Consider the following 20,350-nt stretch of genomic DNA (forward strand, 5'->3'; position numbering starts at 1 on the left):
CTGAATATTTAATTACCGAACACTGTAAAAAAATACAATACGATCTGTAAAATGTGGTAAAAGCCGAATTCTTTTAAAAATTACCGAACACACTGTAAATGACAAATCCGTTTACCGAACTTCGGTACATTCAGACTGTCAAATCGTGGGACGGCTTTTTTTTTTACACATAACCGCAAGCTGAGAGAAGTGAGACCAGTGAAAGTTGTGTAATTTTTATCATGGAACAGGTATGGAAGCAAATTCAAGACCAGGAAATCACTGAAATTTTTGGAAGACTCGAACGATTGCGTAATATGCTGGAAAAATCTGGCTATTCTAATTGGACGTGGAATGAGGGAATCGTTTGAAATGTTGATCCAATCGTTCTTCGTTTTTGATACTGTACCGGCACCGTAAGACAAACAAATCTTCCTATTTTTCGGAGCAATGATTAGTGTTGAAACTTTGTCTACAACAGTAACAAAATTTATGCACGCGTTGTAGTAATCTTGCAGTCTTTTGTAGTTGAGTAAATTTCGTAAAGCGTATCCCAAAATCATTACAGGGCCATAATTTTAATGATCAATAAAAACATGAATTATTAATGTAAAAAATCACTTTTAATATAAGCAATCCGGAAAAATTAGAAAAAAAAAAAACATTTATATTTTTAGTTTTACGGCTCAATCCGGTAAAAAGCACCGAAACGTTCGTTAAAAAATACTGAATCGTTCGGTAAGAAAATACTGAATAGTTCGGTAAAAATTACCGAATCATTCGGTCATTTTGACATTTCATAAAAAAAAAGTGTTTACGGAACGTTCGGTAGTCATTTCGTTTACCGAACGGATTACCGAACGTTCAGCTGTTGAAAGTTCGGTAAAAAATTACCGAATACGGTAATAATTTCTAAGTGTGTATTTATGTTTATCGTGTACATAACAACAACACAGTAAATAACGACAATAGTAATGCTTAGTCTGTTCTTCCGTGAAGTTTTTATCTGCAATCCTTCTGAAGTCAATACGTGTATGTCCACTTGCCCCCCGCAAGAACTTTGTCCGCCTCGGTCCGCCAAGAGGTTATGGACCCAGAACAAGTGCCGGAAACTGAAAATATTGCGAAAAAGTGATTCTATGATCCGTTTTCTTTTACGCGTCACGAGTGCCTCTTGTGTTGTGTGAATATGGTTGATTTGAGCAAAATTATGATTGCCAAGCTCAACAACCCGAACTGGCAGATCTGGAAATTCCGTATGGAAATGATGTTGATGTCTGGTATGTGATTGTCAACGTGAAACCGGAGCCGGTGACCGCACAGTGGAAGAAAGACGAACAGAAAGCTCTTGCGACTATCGGGTTGTGTGTAGAAGAAAGTCAGTATTGAGAACTTGCCGTAAAAGCTTTACGCAGATGTCGCCACTGCATGATGATGATAATGTTGACAGACTGCATAGGAAATTCATAACCATTCTTATCAAACCTGCAAAACATCCTTCCAACACAACCTTAGAATTGCGTAGGAAAACGTCATTCCGATGAGACTGATGTGCATCTTTAACTTTTCCACTCGGATTTTCATACGAAACTTTCATTTCATTTCTCGAAACCGTCAATGGTACATCGCACAAAAGATGTAAACAAAAGTAAATTTCTTAAATTTCTCTAAATAAAGATGAGTTTCTTCTATGGTATCACTGTGAAAACCATGCACATATAATCATTTTAATTTAGAGTGATTAATTGAAGTTCAGTTGTATTTTTCATCGGAATTTGTGAGTATCCAAATGTTTGCCTAAACATAACTCTATGAACTATTTTTGAATAATACTGTCCTAAACAATACTTTTTCCGTTATCACTAGCATGATAAAAGCTGTCTTTAGCAAATTCACTTAATTTCCACTTTAATCTCAAAGGAAATCACGCATTTTAACCATTTTCCGAAAAATAAAGATGCGCAGGAGGTAAACTTTACACTCTAAAATATTACATAACAATCATAGATTAAAATTTAAACATTTTATGGTTATGCATTGTTTCAAGAGCAAATTTTCATTACGTCGAATGTAACAAAGGTAAACAAAGTCGAGTTATCAGTGTCAATCGATGCTCCTGCTATTACACTATATACTGTCCGAATACAGGATAACATCCCATTTTTAAATTTATTTACCAGTCGAATTGCTTTTTGATGTAATCACCTTCCGACCAAAATAGTTTTCGATGTTACTTAAGTCACCCGATTTCTATGGAGATGCCGTTTGCCTTAAGTAACAGCACTGAGAAACCCGTGAAAAGTGTGCTTTCGTCGTTTCTCATTATTAAAGTGAATAAATCGAACTTTTTGTTGCTAAGATGATTTCGGTGGTCCTAAAATGATGAATGGGCTGCACGTAAGGAGACGTAGTTGATAATTCTCCCGAAAATTCTGGTAAATACTCTTTGACTTAAGTAACAATAGGGGCCACCAAACGACGTATAATAACTTTTGACTCAGAAACCAGTATTTCTTAGCATGAAAGCTAGCGATTTGCCTTTGTATGATTAAAACCCGGCTAAATATGTTAAACATTGCTATCACTATGAGATTATATGTGTTTAATTGGAAATAGGAATAACTTTTCGGTCATCAAAACAAAACTTTATTTTTCTCGGATCGGTGCGAATGTTACTTACGACATAATGAAAATTTGCTCTTGGTTTATACATTGTTCCGATTAAAATTTCTCTTTAAAATTATGCTATCTCCGAATAACAGAGCGAAAATCGTTCACTGTATCGATTTTTCTGACGTTTATAAACAAGCTCACTTGGTAACTTGCGTGATCCCGTTAGGTAAAAAGTCTGTTTCCTCATTTTCGTTATTTTAACTACAACTAAATAGTTTGGTAAAACAATCAAAAATAATCTAGTATTTATTGAGATATTGATTATTGTGAATGAGTATCGTTGATTTGATTTGTACGAAAGAATCTCCGAATCAAGACCCATCACGATGTGAATTCTGGTGCGACAAGCAAAGTTGGCAAGCGAGTCGACAACATAGTGAAGGTTAATCACGGTTTGCAAGTGGAACTGGCTGAAGTTTGTTTGAATGAAATCCGAAAATATGCGAAGATCGCCTAGAAGAGGTCAACGTTGCCAGTCAAGCCTAACTGCAAAACGCGTAAGTCGTTTACGAGCAAATAATAATGTTCAATTTTGTTTATTAAATATTCTCCCCATACAGTTCATTATGATTCCAAAGAACAGCTCTTGAAATGAAGAATGGTGAATTAATTATATGATTTCAGTAGTAGCTCTACTGAAGATCCGAGAGATGTCGCCCCTTGAGTGGTAGGAAAATATTTTTTGCAGTATGGAGAATATAAGAAAATCCACGATTTGTGACTATTTAAACATGCTGCCACAGAAGGAAACAAATAAACGAGTGTTTACTTTATCACCAAAGTAATATACTCGTGCAATTTTTGTGCATCTAAAACTGCCCATAAAGACGATGATGAATAAAAACTGAAAATTTCATGCATTTCCAAATGGTTTCCTACCATTCCCATACATTCGAAAGTGGCTGGCCCTCTGGATGTGGATGATGTCAAAAACAATAAAACATGATTAATTCTGTGGTTTTTCATTCAATAACAAAAAACATACCTGCTACTTCCAGGATTTCTTGCCACACTTTTCGATACAACGATTCTGTTTTTGTTGTCATCAGAATGAAAACTAGCGGAACCGTCTGCTGATGTGAGAGAGCGATACTTCCATGAACAGTGACGAGTTGCCGAAACAAACAAGGAACTGTGGCAAACGTACCATCTTTAACCCAATACTTTGCCTGTCCAAGACGTCGCAAGTTTTCATGGGTTCCAAAAATTAAGGCTCTTTCATTATTGTCACCGAAGTCAGCAATCAATAGACGGTCCCCATTATCATCCTTCTGGAATTCATCGCCTAACGTCCATTATGCCTAATGGCCTTTATGCCCAACGTCCATTATGCCTATCGTACATTATGCCTAACGTCCTTATGCCTAACGTCCGTATGCCTAACGACGTCGTGTACCCGAAGAAGAGTAGTGATGAAGAACGGAAGAGGCGCGAAGTGAAGCAACACGTGAAACAAGCCAAGAATAACAGCAGTGGTGTGTGCTTTATGGTAGGATGTAATCCATGGATGCACGTCGTGATTTATTGACAATGAAGCCAGTTGTCAAATGACTTCTGAAGAAAGCTTTTCCTCGACGCTAACGGTAAAGTTGTCATTGACCACCGGATAATTTTATTACTAGCGCCACGTAGTGATAAAATTATGTACTGTCCACTCACACTGGATAACTTTGCCGATGACAGTTACATTTTAGCAGATCTCGAAAAATATAATATTCTAGAAATTCACGTGTGTACTACCCGAGCAAAGCTGAAGATCAAATTGAAATCAAAATTTGCTGTTGTGATGTAACTTATTTTGAATACTCTAGTTAATCTCATTTTGGTTGACAGCAAACAAGAGAGCAAAATTTTACACTGTTTAAGCAAACGGAAAACTAATCCTGCTTTCAATGAAATCAATTTGATTACCCATTTTGCATTCATAATGTTTAACTGAATACGGGCCTGGCATAAATGGTTAGCATCCATGCTTCTCACGCTGAAAGACTTCAAAGTTGAATAAGTCAAATCTCACCCCGGGCAAGTCAGGAATGACCTAAAATGTGTTAAACAAAACAAATAAACAAGAATCATTGAATGACAAACAACAGATGAACTTAAATTAAATTTTAAACAAGACGTTAAGAGCAGAACTTCAAGTTAAGTTGCTTTAATTCAAAAAGTTTTGACTGCATAATGAAATCACAATATGATATGATATCAGACTTATGTCGCGACAATTGAAATCAAAATGAGTTTTCATTATGATAGAAACTGCAAACTTTAATATCGATTTGCTTTCATTTTGTTAACCGACTTTGCTCGGGTAGCGCCATGACGTGAAAATTTTGAACTACTGTCCACCAGCCAAAAAGTCTTAACCCCTTGAACATATTTGCCGAAGACAGTAGCTTTCTAGCTGGTCAAGATCTCGAGCTATTGTATGTGCGCCGCGTAGTGATAAAATTCTGAACTGTAATAGGCTTTAACCTCCTGAACAACTGTGTTTAAGACAGTAACTTTCTATCGTAGTGAGAAAATTCTGAACTAATGTGCACCAGCGAAAAGGTTATGATCTCCTGAACAACTTTTCCCATGACAGTAACTTTCTATCTGGTCAGGATCTCGAGATGTTCCATGGTGTAACCAATTAAGGCAAATCCTACGTACATATATAGATTATATTGTGTCCAGTGTAAAAATCGATTATTCTTTATGATATTCAGTGGCGCTGTAAATACTTGTAAATTCATGCAGTCCTTCATCAGCATCTCCTTCTCCCGTTAGTAACAGGGTGAACGGTAATCTAATAAGATTACAATCGTGATACAATTTGCACCTTGTCCCAGCCATAGTAATTTGATACAATTCTATCGTGTTTCATTCCATCGTCAGACCGCTCAGCCCTTGGGCATCCTACTTATGTGTATGAACATCCCCGCAAACGGCAGCAAAGCAGGCGACGATGACGTACAGAGTACGTGTGGTAGGTAAATCACTTATAGGAAAAAGCTTTTAGTCCTTCGCATCTCATCATGGTGTTTGTGTGTGTGTGTGTGTATGTGTATATGGGGAAGGGAGCAGCAAAACCAAACCCAAAAAAAAGTCCTAAGAGTTTCCATCTTATCAACGAAAAACGGACAACATTTGCTGAGCAACGTTCGAGTGAACCCCGGCTCATTGATACGATTGGTATACAACAAATGGACACAATCCGATGGACCAGAGAGCGGAAAATCGAATCCCACACTTGATCCGATTTATGAATACAAATAAGGCACAAATGGTACAATACAGATTGGACTCTTCTCCGGCCCAACCAAGAGATTGGTTTGGTTGCAAGTATAGGGTTCCAGTGAAAAATTTCCCAACGACCCACGCGCCAGTAGGTGGACTTGACAAGGGCACCAACAAGTAAGCCATGACGCGTCTCACCACGCATAAATGACGATTATACTACAGTGCCGTGTCAGTGTTGGAAAATATACCGCAACTTGAAGTATTCGGTCCACATGTAACCTTTCCTAATGTGGTGTTTACACTTGTGCTGATTCGCGAGCTGGTGAGCCTGTCGTTCGCAAACCCATGGTTATTAGCATGATGTAAACAGTTTTTCGGTGCTGATTAACATTGCCGCATTAATTTCTGGCACAAACTTTGGTCATTTTGAAAGCTGACTGACATTTCGGTTTTGAGCATGCACGGTTCGAAATCTTCTTTCTAGCTACATGCATGTACTAACTACATATACGAAAACGGCGGAAAAAGGTCAACCGGCGCACTGCTTCTCTCCGACAGTCATATCTGGCCCGGCCACATTTCCATCACAATCACGCACATCCCCCGGGAAATATCGGTAGGTACCATCATATTTACTGCGACACTCGGCTTTCCTCTCGATTTTTTCGAGGGCCCAAATGGGTACCTTACATATATCTCTGGATGACAGGGAAAATATGCGACTATCCAGATGGGAAAATGTCGCCTCTGGGTCGTCAAATTCATCACACATGTCACGGGTGAACCGAGTAGAACGACTCTCTTTTGTCGGCTGGGTCTGGTGCAGCCGCCGAACTAAGGTTAGAATGGCATGCTTGCTTTGGATGGAAGTGAGCATTTTGCAAGGTGGAATATGGCTCTCGGTATCTCTATTGTGTAGGATGATTGAAGTGCGTTTCTGTCGGTATTCTTACGTTGATTGGATAAGTGAAATATGACGGCTTTTACCGTTTTACTCTTTCTTTTACCTAAAAGAAGACAATGAAAACCACGTGAAAATCCGAATACCTATCCTTGGGCCGGTAGCTGGTCGTCTCAAAACTGCTCGACTGTAACAAAATCGGACTGATTAACTAGTGGACAATGCATACTATTGCATTGATACTGCAGTGCATGCAGCAGACTGATGCAAACTTTGAGATTTTCACTCTACAGTGCTTAAACGGTTTAAAATCGGGTACTAATAAGCCTCCTAAATTTTGAACTTATTTGGCAAGAAACTAACTTGGCTTCAGTGCTGCAAAATCTCGACAATACACGGTGATATTCAAAATTCTGCTTTGGTCACTCATTTGAGCTAACAGTCATCGTCAAGGCAACTCATGTCAATTGTCATTGACAATGCTGTCAGTCACAAACATGTGCAGATTTTTTTATTAGTTAAATTTGTAACGAAATTAAATTACTTGAGCAAAACAATTACATGGAGCCGTTAAAGTGAACAAGCATCTACGCCCTGAACTGCTTGGATAACTATAATGCGCCACAGAATGCACGAAATTAAACTTTTTGTTACCAGGTGAATCTTTTTTTTTCCTTTGGTTTGTTTTTTTCCGTCGATCTTGTTTTCCGTGCTGAGCACCAATGCTACCGACGTGCCAGAAAGGCAGCTCCCACACCTGGACCCTACCTATCGACCCATCAACTCATGAACCGGGGACCAACGGCTTTACTTCCCATCCGAAGGAAGGCGTGATCAGAGATGTTATGCCTCAGAACATCCCGGCGGCGCCGACTGGGATTGAACCCAGGCCTGCTGGGGTGAGAGGTAATCACGCTTACCACTACACCACCGGCGCCGTTTCAGGTGAATCTTTGTCATTGACGAAAAAATGAATGAGATTTTGACGAAGGTTTTTTTACACACTCATTTTTTATTGCTGGAAACCAGCAAAATTTTGCTGGATTTTGCCGAGCTGGAAGCTCAGCAATCCTTCCAGCAAAATATTTTTGCTGGATGACCAGCAAATTGGGTCGAAGTCAAACTGACAACACATTACTGAAAAATCAGCAATCTTTACTGAATGTACAGCAAAGTTGAGTAACAACCTTTTTGCTGGAATTTCAGCTATTTTAATGTACCTATTGTCTTTTCATATTAACAGCAAATAAATAGATTACAGAATTGCATACACTTGATAACATTAATTTATTACACCGTTATGTTGATTACATATTGCTTTTAACGCTGATTATGAACCATCCATCATAAATACGGTTATTTATGAAAGGCAGACAGGATGTAACTATAAGCTGGTTGAACAATTGATCTTTAATCGTAGAGACTGTAAAGAATAGGGAGTTGTTATTTTTCACGAAACACAAAGATTTTTATATTTATTCAATAGTTTAATAAATATTTACCTGCATTTTCTTAAATTTTATCAGAAGATTGGCAAGAAAAAACTCGAGGAAAACACATTGCAATATGAACAACATGTAGTTCAAAAGGAAAATCGATAAACAGTTTGACAGTTCTTGAAATTCACTGAGCCTCCAGCAAAATGAGCATGTTTGCTGAATGTACAGTAAAATTTGTTTTTGCTGAAAACAAACCAGCAAATCATTTTGCTGGAAGTTGATTTCAAAATTTGGTGTGTAGGATCAAGTCTATCAGTGACTATGTGAAACACAATTAAGCTGGGTCAGACATTATCTTGCTCTCAAAAGAGACCTGCGCAGAAACCACAACAGCAATTGTTCGGAAGCAAAACAAGATTAAAATAATAAATACAGAATACATCCTCGACACATTGTGAAATCGAAGCAAAACCTTTTTTGTTTTTTCACTGTGGGCAGTGCTCTTATTTTGGTCGGTCTAATCAGTATACGGGTGTGATCGCGGCATTGATCAGGATAATTATAATTACCTGAAAGCAAATAACAGCAAATACCACAATCATCATCTCCCAACCATGAAACGGGGTTGGGATATCAACCCTGATGGGGATCCCGGCGGAGGAACTTCTATAGCTGGTATCATGTTCGATGGTTCATTCAGAGGACGAACAATTCCAAAATGGATGGACCCTTCAGGCGAAGGTGGAGAATTGACCGTTATTCAACTGCAACCGGTAGAGCCCGCCAAACTTCCCGAGAACCCAGGTATCGTTTGCGTTTCTGTTACCAGCTGCTGTGGAAAAATTGAAGGAGCTTTTCCCGAGAACCGGGGAACCCGCTACGTCCTGAAAGTTCGCAAGATGGATCAGGTGCTGAAATTAAAAAACATGAAGACACTGACCGACGGAACCCCTATAAATATCTAGGAGCATCCGATACATAATTTCGTCAAATTTGTGGTACATTGCCCAGATGTAGTTAAGCTGTCCGACCAATCTATCATGGAACTCCTAGATGGTCAAGGGGTTGTAGAAATACGACGGATCACCAAGAAGGGTAACGGAGAGGAAATGATCAACACCCCCATGATGATTCTGAGCGTCACTTTAACCTACACTCCACATTACATATACCTCGGATTCCTCAGAGTTAAGACACGACCCTACTATCCAGCTCTCATGCAATGCTACAAGTGCTGGAAGTTTGGGCACACAAAACTACGCTGCTCAAAGAAAGATACGTGTGGAACATGCTCCGGGGAACATGTGATTGTTCGAGGAGTTTTCTGCCATTTACCTGCCAAGTGCAACAAGTGTAATACTAACGACCATCCAGTTTCTAGCCGGAGATGCCCGTTTGACGTGGCGGAAAATGACATCGCCAAGCTCAGAGTAGATCGCGGAATGTCATACGATGCAGCAAAAAGGCATTACGAACTTCTGAAATCTAACGCCACTCAGAAAAACCAACAACATGCCGAAAGCGAGAAAAAGTTTCAAGAGTTCGCCCAAAAGATGGTAGATCGGCTGATGAAATGATTGCGCAGAGGAAAGACTGGAAGAGACGCTTCGAGGAGCAGCAAGCTGAACTGGAAAGGCAGAGGAAAGAAAGTGATCTGTACCGGAACCTTTACGAGACCACCAAGACGCAGCTTGACTAAATGAAAGGTCAATACATCGCTTTGCTGGAAAAGACCAGTGAGGAAACCAGGAGTGACGAACCTCCTGCCCTTCCAATAAGCGAATCAACCAACACAACCACCAAAATCATCAGCAAAGTTCTCAAAAACCAACCAAATGTGCAGCCGTCCAAGCAACGTAGAAGCCGAAGCCATAGTCGTGGACGTGAACTTAGACCAAGGCAAGACCGTTCCAGAGGCTGTTCTACAAAGCGGTCACAGACGCGAGGCCAATCTGCCAGACGATCGCGTTCAAATGATAGACGATCTCATCAATCACTTAAACAATCGTGCTCGTCTATTGCGGACAACACCAACATTCCCCCGAAAACAAAAGTCCAAAAACATTTTATGCCGACAGACCTTTTTGGATCGTCAGAAGACGATTCTGCAAGCAAAATTGATACCAACCACCGTACTTCTCTTCTCGTCGTCACACTATGAAAACAATCCGTTCTCTTTTCGCTTTTAACAATGACTGATACCACATCAATCGCTGAAGTCAAAACGATCAACGATGAGAAGTCACACCAAGACAACCATGGAGCAGAAACCAAAAACCAGCAATTAAAAAGACAGATTGACCAAAAGACCACACCTCAACACCGAAGACGAGAACTACGGTTTAAAACACCAACAGAGATGGAGTGGCAATCTCAGCGATTCAATGGATTTGTATAACCCTAGGCCTTTCCCTGTACCGACCCTGACCAAGGATGTCCCAGAATGCACTGAAAATCCTTTGGCAGCAGTCGGCACGGGGGGCCTGCTTTCCCAGGCAACTCACGCTCATCACCAGTCAAGTCAGACATAACGGCGTCTTCAGTGCACACCATCCTAAAGTGACACGCGGCCAATCATCATCTACACCCCACCAATCTAATCGTCAACAAGAACGTTGTATTGCTATTCAATGGAACGTAAACGGTATCCAGGAACGTTATGCAGAACTACAACTATTGGTAGCACAGTACCAACCTACCGTAATAGCTGTACACGAAACCCGACTTTCCTGAATTGAATTGATGAATTGAGAAATCAGTACCCTACCGTTTCATACGCTTGAACACACCATTGCAAGTTGTCGCCGCTCGCGTTGACCACCCGGTTCTTGCTACATACGCTTCTGTGTACATTCCATGTCACTTTCCAATAAGGCAACTAGAAGACGAACTAGACAAATTGATCACCGAACTTCCCACTCCTATTGTTCTTTTGGGGAATTTCAACTCCCACAGTACACTTTGGGGAGGGACAAAAACCGATCCAAAAGGAACAATCATCGAGAACTTTGCTGCAAAACACTATATGACCATTCTCAATAACGATGAACACACGCGACCTATCCGTTGTTTCAATGGCATCGCGACTTCAATGGAAAGTGGACGAAGACAACCGAACCAGCGACCATTTTCCGGTTATTGTCGGAACTTCTTTTAATACATCAAGTCTCCGTCGTCGCAGGAAGTGGTTGCATGATCAGGCAAACTGGGAAGAATTCGAAAGTATACTCCTCGAAAAGATGCCCCGAGATCACTCTTTCTCCGTCGAGGAAATAACCGATCATATTATCCATGCAGCGGGGAAAAGTATACCAAGAACAACCGGCAAAATCGGAAGAAGAGCTGTTCATTGGTGGAACAAAGAGGTTGACTCTGTGATCAGAATGAGACGAAAGAACCACCGAAAACTCAAACGAACAAACGAAAACGACCCTCGAAGGCACGAAGCCTTGAGCGAATTTCAAAAGGCACGAAATGCATCAAGGAAGATTATCAGAGACGTAAAAAATAATTCTTGGGATGCTTTTGTATCCGGATTCAATCCACAATGTCCGGTTAGTGAAATGTGGCGCAAAATGAACACTTTCTGCGGCAAAAGGAATCTTCATCGACATGTCCTGGTTATCAATGGAATCACTATTGAAGAGCCTACGGAAGTAGCAGAAAATTTGGCGGAGTTTTTCAAATCGGTTTCAAAACCGGCTGAACCATTCTCCACAGTTAACTCCATGATAGACGAGGATCAACTCACGGACTTTGCAGTAGACTACAACAACATTTTCAGCGTAGACGAACTCCTATGGGCTCTAGACAAAGGTGGTAATACATCACTAGGAGCCGATAACATCAGTTAGCCAATGCTGCGACATCTACCATTCCGTATAAAACTACAAGTCTTGAAGACAATCAATGACCTATGGTGCTCAGGAACATTTCCGGAATCATGGAAAGACGGTCTCATCATTCCATTGCCGAAATCCGGCAAGGATCCGAAAAAGCTCGGAAATCAGCGCCCAATCACCCTTCTTAGCTGTTTCAACAAGACTTTTGAACGGATGGTGAATAGGCGATTAGAAGACTTCATTGAAAAGCATCAACGCTTCCATCAACATCAGTTCACCTTTCGTAAAGGAAGAGGAGTGGACACATCCCAAGTAACAATCTAAATGCTTGGAAGATTTATTCTTATTTTATCATTGTTTTATCATAGCATCCCTTCCAGCCTGTGGTTGTATTACGGTTTTGTGTGCTTGTCATAAAATCAGGCCGTCAAGTCGTCTATAAAACTGTTTTATGACTACTAAATTAAAACTCAGACTTCATAGTTTTAACGGTAGCTGTAAGGTGGTTCTGCATCACTACTTATAACTGAAGAATAAAACCAAAACAAAACATACAATTATGTTTTATGGTACACTTTTTATGACCGATATAAAACTTGAAGCAGTTTTAGACCTTCATTAAAGCTTCATTACAACTATCATCTTTATCAGAGGCCTAAGATTCACAGATAAGAAATATACTGGTACAACAAAAAATACTCTGAAATTTTTTGTCATTATAAAAAACAAATCTATTCAGATATATGAAATGAAAACCCCTTCAGTGCTTCTGAACACGATGAAGATGAGACGATCGACAATATGAAACTCCTGGAGGAACTACAGTTATACGATCCCTACATAAGGCACAGTGCGGTGAAGGAGCTCTTAAAAATATTGAACAAGCGGCTTTCCGATACACTTCCGAAAGATCCACGAACCCTTCTTAAAGCAACGCCGACAGTTTCACTAAATCCGTTTAGAGATGGCCAGTATTGACATCACGGCTTTAAACCTTGTATTGAAAAAGCTTTTAGTGGATCCAATAAGCATTTCTTACATCTTGATTACAAGCGAAAATAGGAGGATCGCTTGGAATGTTGACTTTTTGACAGGTGGTCATGGTTTTTGTTTTGTTTTGATTCACTGCACCGAATAAAACCAGCAAGCTAGTTATATAGCTTAAATATAACTTAACGCTCTCAATTTGGACTACGAAATGCTAAGATACAACCATTAGGTTTATGTTATGCTATAGAATTCCAATCTAGGAGAATATGTTATATTGAGGTATTTTTAAGGAGTAGCAAGTTATAACGAAAAAAAATGTCGCCGTATGAACAAATTTCACACAGTATGAATAATTACGCTTTAATTGATAGGCAATAAAACACTTTCATACATCTATGTATAATTAAATAATATGTGACTGGTTATTGCTCAACAGTAGTAACAGTTTTGTACTAAATAGATAATCTTTGAATGACTCTTTAATGCATGGTGCTAATGCAGACAAATTAAAAATATCCCTATATTTTAGTATTCATATGGCGCACTAAATTTATGCTCCTATTTGGTATAATAATCACCATAAATATTGCACGGCATGCTGTGAAGCATATACAGATTGGTTTAAAATTATAATAAAGTCGTCTTATTTTCAATGTACAATAATATCAGCCATTATTACCAACTGACAAGGATCATGATTTCACATCAAACATCGAAAGAATAAAACCACAATAAAATATTTCTCAATATTAACTATCATCCAAAAACCCCAACTTAAAACCTTCAAAGTTGTCAAAATGTTTTGCGTATCATGTTTTATCAACTTCTTCAGGAGCGATTTATGCGGTTGTAATATAGTTTTATGGTAGTCATTAGAAGGCTGTTAAAACTTTCTGACCTGGAGGAGGTTTTATGTTTTCATTTTTAACAATCACGTCTAGAGTGTGATAAAACTGACATAAATCCTATGCTCCTAAAGTAGTTCGCATATCAAGTTTTAATGACTGCATTAAAACTGGGCCAATTGGCCATGACATGGCTGTATTGCGGTTCTCAGGAGATTGTTAAAGCAATGTGGTCGTCAGTAAAGGTTTTATAATTTGGTTATATCAACTGCTATAAAACTTAAATAAAACAAAAATTGTTGCTTGGGATACTTTGCATCGCTCGAAGGGGCAATTCGTCAGTCATTTGAGCAAGGAAAACATTGTGAGTTGCTAACGATATACTTGCAGAAGGCGTATGATAAAGCTGACAGGAACCAAAAATCATTTTGAAACTGAAGAGTTGGGGCATATCTGGAAGAATGATTCGTTTTGTAAAAAACTTCCTAACAGAAAGGAGCTTCCGTGATAGGAAATGTGCATTCCACTTGTCGAACTCAAGAAACAGGAGTCCCACAAGGTTCGATACTCTCTGTCACGCTATTCCTCGTCCTAATGGAGACGGTATTTGAGAGAATCCCTAGGGAAATTTATATATTTGTCTACGCTGACGATATATTGCTACTAGCCATAGATACTGAACCTAAGGAAGTACGTCGAAAATTGCAGGAAGCCGCCACAATCCTGGGAGCATGGGCGCATCAGACTAAAATGACCATCTCCTCTGAAAAGTCTAGCTACATGCATGTCTGCAGGAAGCGAAAACACCCGTATGTCCCGGCAATTTCGATCAACCAAACTACAGTCCCAGAAGTGGAGTACACCAGAATTCTGGGAGTTATTGTGGATAAACGACTCACTTTTAATAGGCATTCGGCAACAGTACGAAGTAGCGTCCAAACCGTTCTAAATTTTCTAAAAATTGTTGGCAATATAATGAATGGTGGTACACGGAAGACAATGTTGTAGATTACCAATGCAGTATTACTTCCGAAATTACTATTCGGGATGAGCATGGTTAATAGCGGCAGTGTTGTTAACATGAAGCAGTTAAAACCTCTCTACAACTCCGGAATCAGAGGATCATCCGGCGTATTCCGTTCAAGTCCGGTGGACTCCATCATGGCAGAAGCAGGGCAACTACCCTTTGAGCATACCGTAATCGTTAATATGGTAACTAAAGCTATCCGGCTTCTTGAAAGGTGCGATCTTCTCTTTCCATGTACCAACACACAAGCCACGAGCTGTTTTCCCTCTACTGAAAGAGCAAAAACAGCGTACCAGAATCTTACCGAAAAGGATTTTCCACAGATTGCAGCGTTGTGTAGGGTCAGCGAACGAGCATGGGACGACCCAGGAATAAAGATAGATTGGGCAATAAAAACACATTTCAAAGTTGGAGACCCACCAGCCAAAGTGCAACAGCTGTTTCTTTCGTTGTGTTCAAACAGCTACTTCACCTATCGGTACATATTCACGGACGGATCCGTGGATTGCAATAAAGTTGGTTTCGGTGTAGCGGTCGGTAACACAGGTTACAGTAAAAAGTTACCCAAAGAATGCTCTATCTTTTCCGCAGAAGCAAAGGCGATTTGGTTTGCAATCGTCAAAATCTGCACTGATGCATCAGCGACCGTGGTTTTTACAGACTTATCTGCGTTAGAAAAGGGTCAATCTCGACATACTTAGATACAAGAAATAGAAAAGGCTGCAAAAGGAAAATCGATAGCGCTATGCTGGATTCCCGGCCATGTGGGAATACACGGAAATGAAAGAGCGGAAGCACTGGCAAAAGCAGACGGGGATGATGAATTCTTCCTCTCTGGCATCCCTAGCGAGGACGCTATACGAAGCTGCAGATTTGAAATTGCACAAAAATGGGAATATCAGTGGTGGAGCAGTACAACATTTTTGAGGACCTTGAAAGCAACAACTGTAAAATGGACAGACAGACACACTGCTTCTGCAAGAAGAGCCATTAGTCGTTTGCGCATCGGACACACGAGGTTAACACATCAACATCTGTTCAATCGTGACAACAACTCTTGTGTTACATGTGGAGAACTCCTTAGTGTACCACATATACTGCTGGACTGTAGAGAGCTTACGAAGTGCAGCGAAGAGAATGCGGCTTAGCATCAACGATTGGCATGATCTTGGATAACGAAGAAGAGAATGAGAAGAAACTAGTGAGATTTTTGAGAACAACTAATCTACTGAATCAACTTTAAATCGAATTGAATTTGTAATCACAGTGAATTGTACAGTAAACATTTAAGCGATGGGGGATGAATGACCGGTTCTACTGTTAAAATCCTTTCAACAACAACAAAATTAAGCTGGGTTTAGACAGGGCAAGTCAATTGATCAAGTCAGTTGAATTCAACTGACTTGAAAGCGAATTGAACGTGTAAACCATGCCATTCAACTGACTTGATCAACTCACTTGAATTGAAAAAAAGTTGAACCAGGCTCAACTTTTCAAGCCAATTGAGTTCAACTGAGTTGATCATTTAACTTGCCTAGTCTAAACCCAGCTTTATGTCAATATCGTCAAATTGAGAAGGAAGCGCTCGCGTTGGTATTTGCTGTCACCCGTTCTCACAAGATGATATTCGAACGAAAATTCGTGCTGCAGACCGACCACAAACCGCTCCTTAAAATTTTCGGCAGCAAGAACGGCATTCCCGTTTACACCGCCAATCGTCTTCAGCGTTGGGCGCTAACGATGCTGCTGTATGATTTCGACATCCAGTTCATCCCAACGGCTAGTTTTGGACATGTCGACGTGTTGTCCCGCTTGATGAGCTGTCACAGCAAACCAGACGAAGTATACGTGATTGCTGCTCTCCAAACGGGGGAAACGCAAGACGACCCGGTCCTACAAGAGGTAATCAACTGCATCCGCAATGGCTGGTCAAACACTGTAAGCGAGCTACCAGATACAGCTGTTCGTCAGTTCTATTCCCGACGAGAGAGCCTCCAGGTCACCCAAGACTGCGTCATGTTCGCTGACAGAGTTGTAGGTCCAGAACGATTCTGCAAGCGCATCTTCCGACAACTAGACCGAATGAAGTCCCTCGCAAGAAGTTTCGTTTACTGGCCCAACATCGACGACGATGTTGAAACGTTTGTGCGCCAGTGTCGCCCCTGTGCTGTTGCAGAAAAATCGGCCCCGTAAGACTACCCTTGAATCGTGGCCGATACTAACGAAACCGTGGGAGAGGATCCACATCGACTACGCAGGTCCAGTTGATGGCTATTACTACCTCGTCGTGGTGGACGTCTATTCGAAGTGGTCGGAAATCTTCAGGTCCCGCAGTACAACTACTACAGCGACATTGGAAATTCTGCAAGAAACAAGGTAAGGCAACCCACACACCCTTGTTTCGGACAACGGTACCCAGTTTGTTATGCTCGATTCAAGCAATTCTGTGAAGAAAATTGGATCCACCACCTGACGACAGCCCCTTACCACCCGCAATCGAATGGGCAAGCTGAACGCTTTGTCGACCTCTTAAGGGACTGAAGAAACTCACCGAAGGGGAAACCATGATAACATTCCAGCATCTCCAGACGTTCTACGATCTCTTTTGGAAAAAAAAGGGAGATGTACCATCGGCGTACACATCAGAAGAATATGTTGCCTGGTAGGCCATGATTTGTAGCCACTATTGATATCACCAAATGAGGCACATAGAATCCAAAAGTGTCACAATTCAAATCCATAGTGTTCAGGCATGATTCAAAGCAAACACACTTAGAAATTATCGCCGACTTCGGTAGTTTTTACCGAAAACTGAACAGCTGAACTTTTCGGTAAAATTTATGTAATTCAATTCAATTGCTTTTCAGCTACTCTGAAACCAAATCTTCACTAAAATGACAAGATTTGATCATTTAAACAAGGTTGAACATGTTTTAATATTATTTTCAAATTCAATAGCCTTTAAAATGAAGGTCAAAGTTTTACCAAACGTTCATCTGTTCTGATTTCGGTAAAATTTACCGAACACGGAAACAAAATCTTAGTGTTTAAAATTCACACATGAAATGGATGTGTTTCACAATAAGCGCAAAATTAAGTGTGAGATACATGATGATGACGTGTGGAATTTTTTGAGTGTATAGTAGGCTCTGCCCGCGAGCTGTCAGAATTTTTCGTTTTTTTCGCGTAAGAGCAACCGTACCAGTCGTTGCCATTTGCGGCACTATTTTACTTACGCACAGCGTTTCCATTTTGGCTTAATCACTACTCTCCACACCGCCCGTTGCTATCAGAGTCATAATTTAAGTTACCGTTTTCCACACCGGCAAAACAAACTTTTGACGTTTATTCATAATAGCAACCGTCTGTTGCGTTGCTACCGGGTTGCTAAACTTATGAACTAACTACACTGTACACAAACATCATCCTCTGATCGAATGAAACCTCAGACCATTCAAAACAAAAGACCGAAATCGCTTTTTCGAATGATAGCTGCAACCGGATGACGGCTTTTTTGAAATCAAATGATTTTCCTCTCGAATACTGGATGAAACTTGTTATGAGAAGGGATAGGGCCTTCAGTTGAAATGCGTAATGCTCTCTGTAGAATGACTGTCATACTAAATGGAAATGCATATGGTATTGGTTCAGCCCCATAACGCAAATCATTCAAAACGATGATGTAAATAATTCTATCGAACGTCATTTGCTGATCTGAGCTGACAAACGAGATGGAAGCATATGCATCGCTATCAGAGCTTTTACGAACAAAGGTAAAGGATGAAAACCAATGTTTGGCTAATTCGTGGGAGAGGAGATTTTCTCTACCACGATTTTTTTTGTATCTATGATGGCTTATTATGGCCATTCAGTATGGAATTGTAGATAATCAAATTATAAATCTAATTAAAAGCACTTGCATGTCACACTATTCTTCAATGTTTGTCCTCTGAGTGCCGTATGTTTTAAAGCTAATTTTCAAACGAAAATCATCCTGTATTTGGATGACAGTCATATGGATGTTCATCATCTCACGACGAATTCAACCATAAGAAAATCATCCGAAATTCGAATGCATATTGTTAAAGGGCTCGAGCAATACAATAATCATTCGAAGTATTGCGGGTGTTTTCGTTCAGTGTAGCGTTATGGTAGAGGTTGGTAAATGTGCCTTATTGCCTCATTGAGACAGTTGCTCTAATAGCGAATTTGTTTATTATTCAGTTCCAACCTGGATCGGGTATCAAGATCGGGTCTGCTTGTTTTCTTGCAAACGTCAGTTTGATCGTTTGTTTTTAAAACCTAGCTCAGGTTGAGGTTCGCACTGACAAAAAGTTCGGTTTCGCACTGGGTTGGAACTGGTTCCAACCCCGATAATAAACAAATTCGCTATAAGTAATTTTCCGGTATTGAAAAACGTTATCGTTAGTGCTTTTGGATTGGATAAAAACCTGAAAATGAACCTGAACACATATTACTGATAGCTATGTTTACGTTTCGTTTCACTGATTGTTTGACTGGCGCAAGTATCGGTAGCTTTTCTACCACTGATCGTTGTGCAAACCATTTCAATATCTTGGGAGATAAACATTCGCTCTTCACACAACACACACTTGAACTTCATTTCAAAAATAAACCAATTCGCACATTCACTCAAGAGGGAAAAAAATTCATTTTGCCTTCCCCATTACCGCAAGCCCTTCATCTCACTCTCTTTCCCAACTGCTTAAATACGGCGCGATTCACATTTTCTTATCTTCCACAAGAACCAACCCGTCCAATTTACAGCAGCGATGGCCATAACCATAAACATCATCGACTATTCGCTTACGTAATTAATCATGAATTTTATATTATCGGTTAGAAGTATCGAATAACCCCAAACGTGATTGCGTCAAATCATCTTAAAACCTGTTTCGGATCCATTGAGGCGAAATTTTTTGGCAAAAATATTCGAATTCCATTCTAGCTCTTGAGTTTGGAGCCAGTTTTGCACCAGAATTTAATAAGTTCGATCACTTACCTTCTAAGGATTTTTAAGTAAAGAATATCACTGTAAGTCACGTGCAAATCACTTATCACAACCGAACCGCACACTAATTGATTGATGCACAATGCGAAATCAAGCGAAAGACCGAACCAAACAACGACCACCGTCTATCATCAATAGCTTAAGCCACACTGACCGATGAAGTGCGCACCAGTCAGGTGTGATTTTGTCATGCGCAAAGGACCGCGTCGTCTTCGTCGTGGTCGCGAAGATATCAATGCATCACAGTGTACAGGCAGTTCATTTCTGTTTGTGTTTTGTTTTGATTCACAAAACTCACCACAATCCGAGGGTGGTGAACTCCACCAACGCTGATTTCGAAGCCGAAGTGAATGCGATGAACCTAGTTTGGTACACTCTAAATGTATTTTCATCAACTTTC

The 20,350-nt window shown here is 40.1% G+C and overlaps 1 protein-coding gene across 2 annotated transcripts in view; it reads right to left on the reverse strand.

Annotated features, from left to right (window-relative positions):
* The window catches only part of LOC135707171 (transcription factor E3-like), a 131,601-nt gene extending 111,526 nt beyond the window's left edge, over positions 1-20,075 (reverse strand). For both annotated transcript variants that reach the window (XM_065228921.1, XM_065228922.1), the window contains exon 1: positions 19,942-20,075. The gene's annotated coding sequence lies outside the window, so the exon portion shown is untranslated. The remainder of the gene's footprint in view (positions 1-19,941) is intronic.
* Positions 20,076-20,350: the final 275 nt, after the last annotated feature.

The sequence above is a fragment of the Ochlerotatus camptorhynchus genome, unplaced genomic scaffold, assembly GCF_037179485.1.
Source record: "Ochlerotatus camptorhynchus isolate MF236.1 unplaced genomic scaffold, CSIRO-AGI_Acam_v1.1 ptg000304l, whole genome shotgun sequence".
In the NCBI taxonomy this organism is placed as follows: domain Eukaryota; kingdom Metazoa; phylum Arthropoda; class Insecta; order Diptera; family Culicidae; genus Ochlerotatus; species Ochlerotatus camptorhynchus.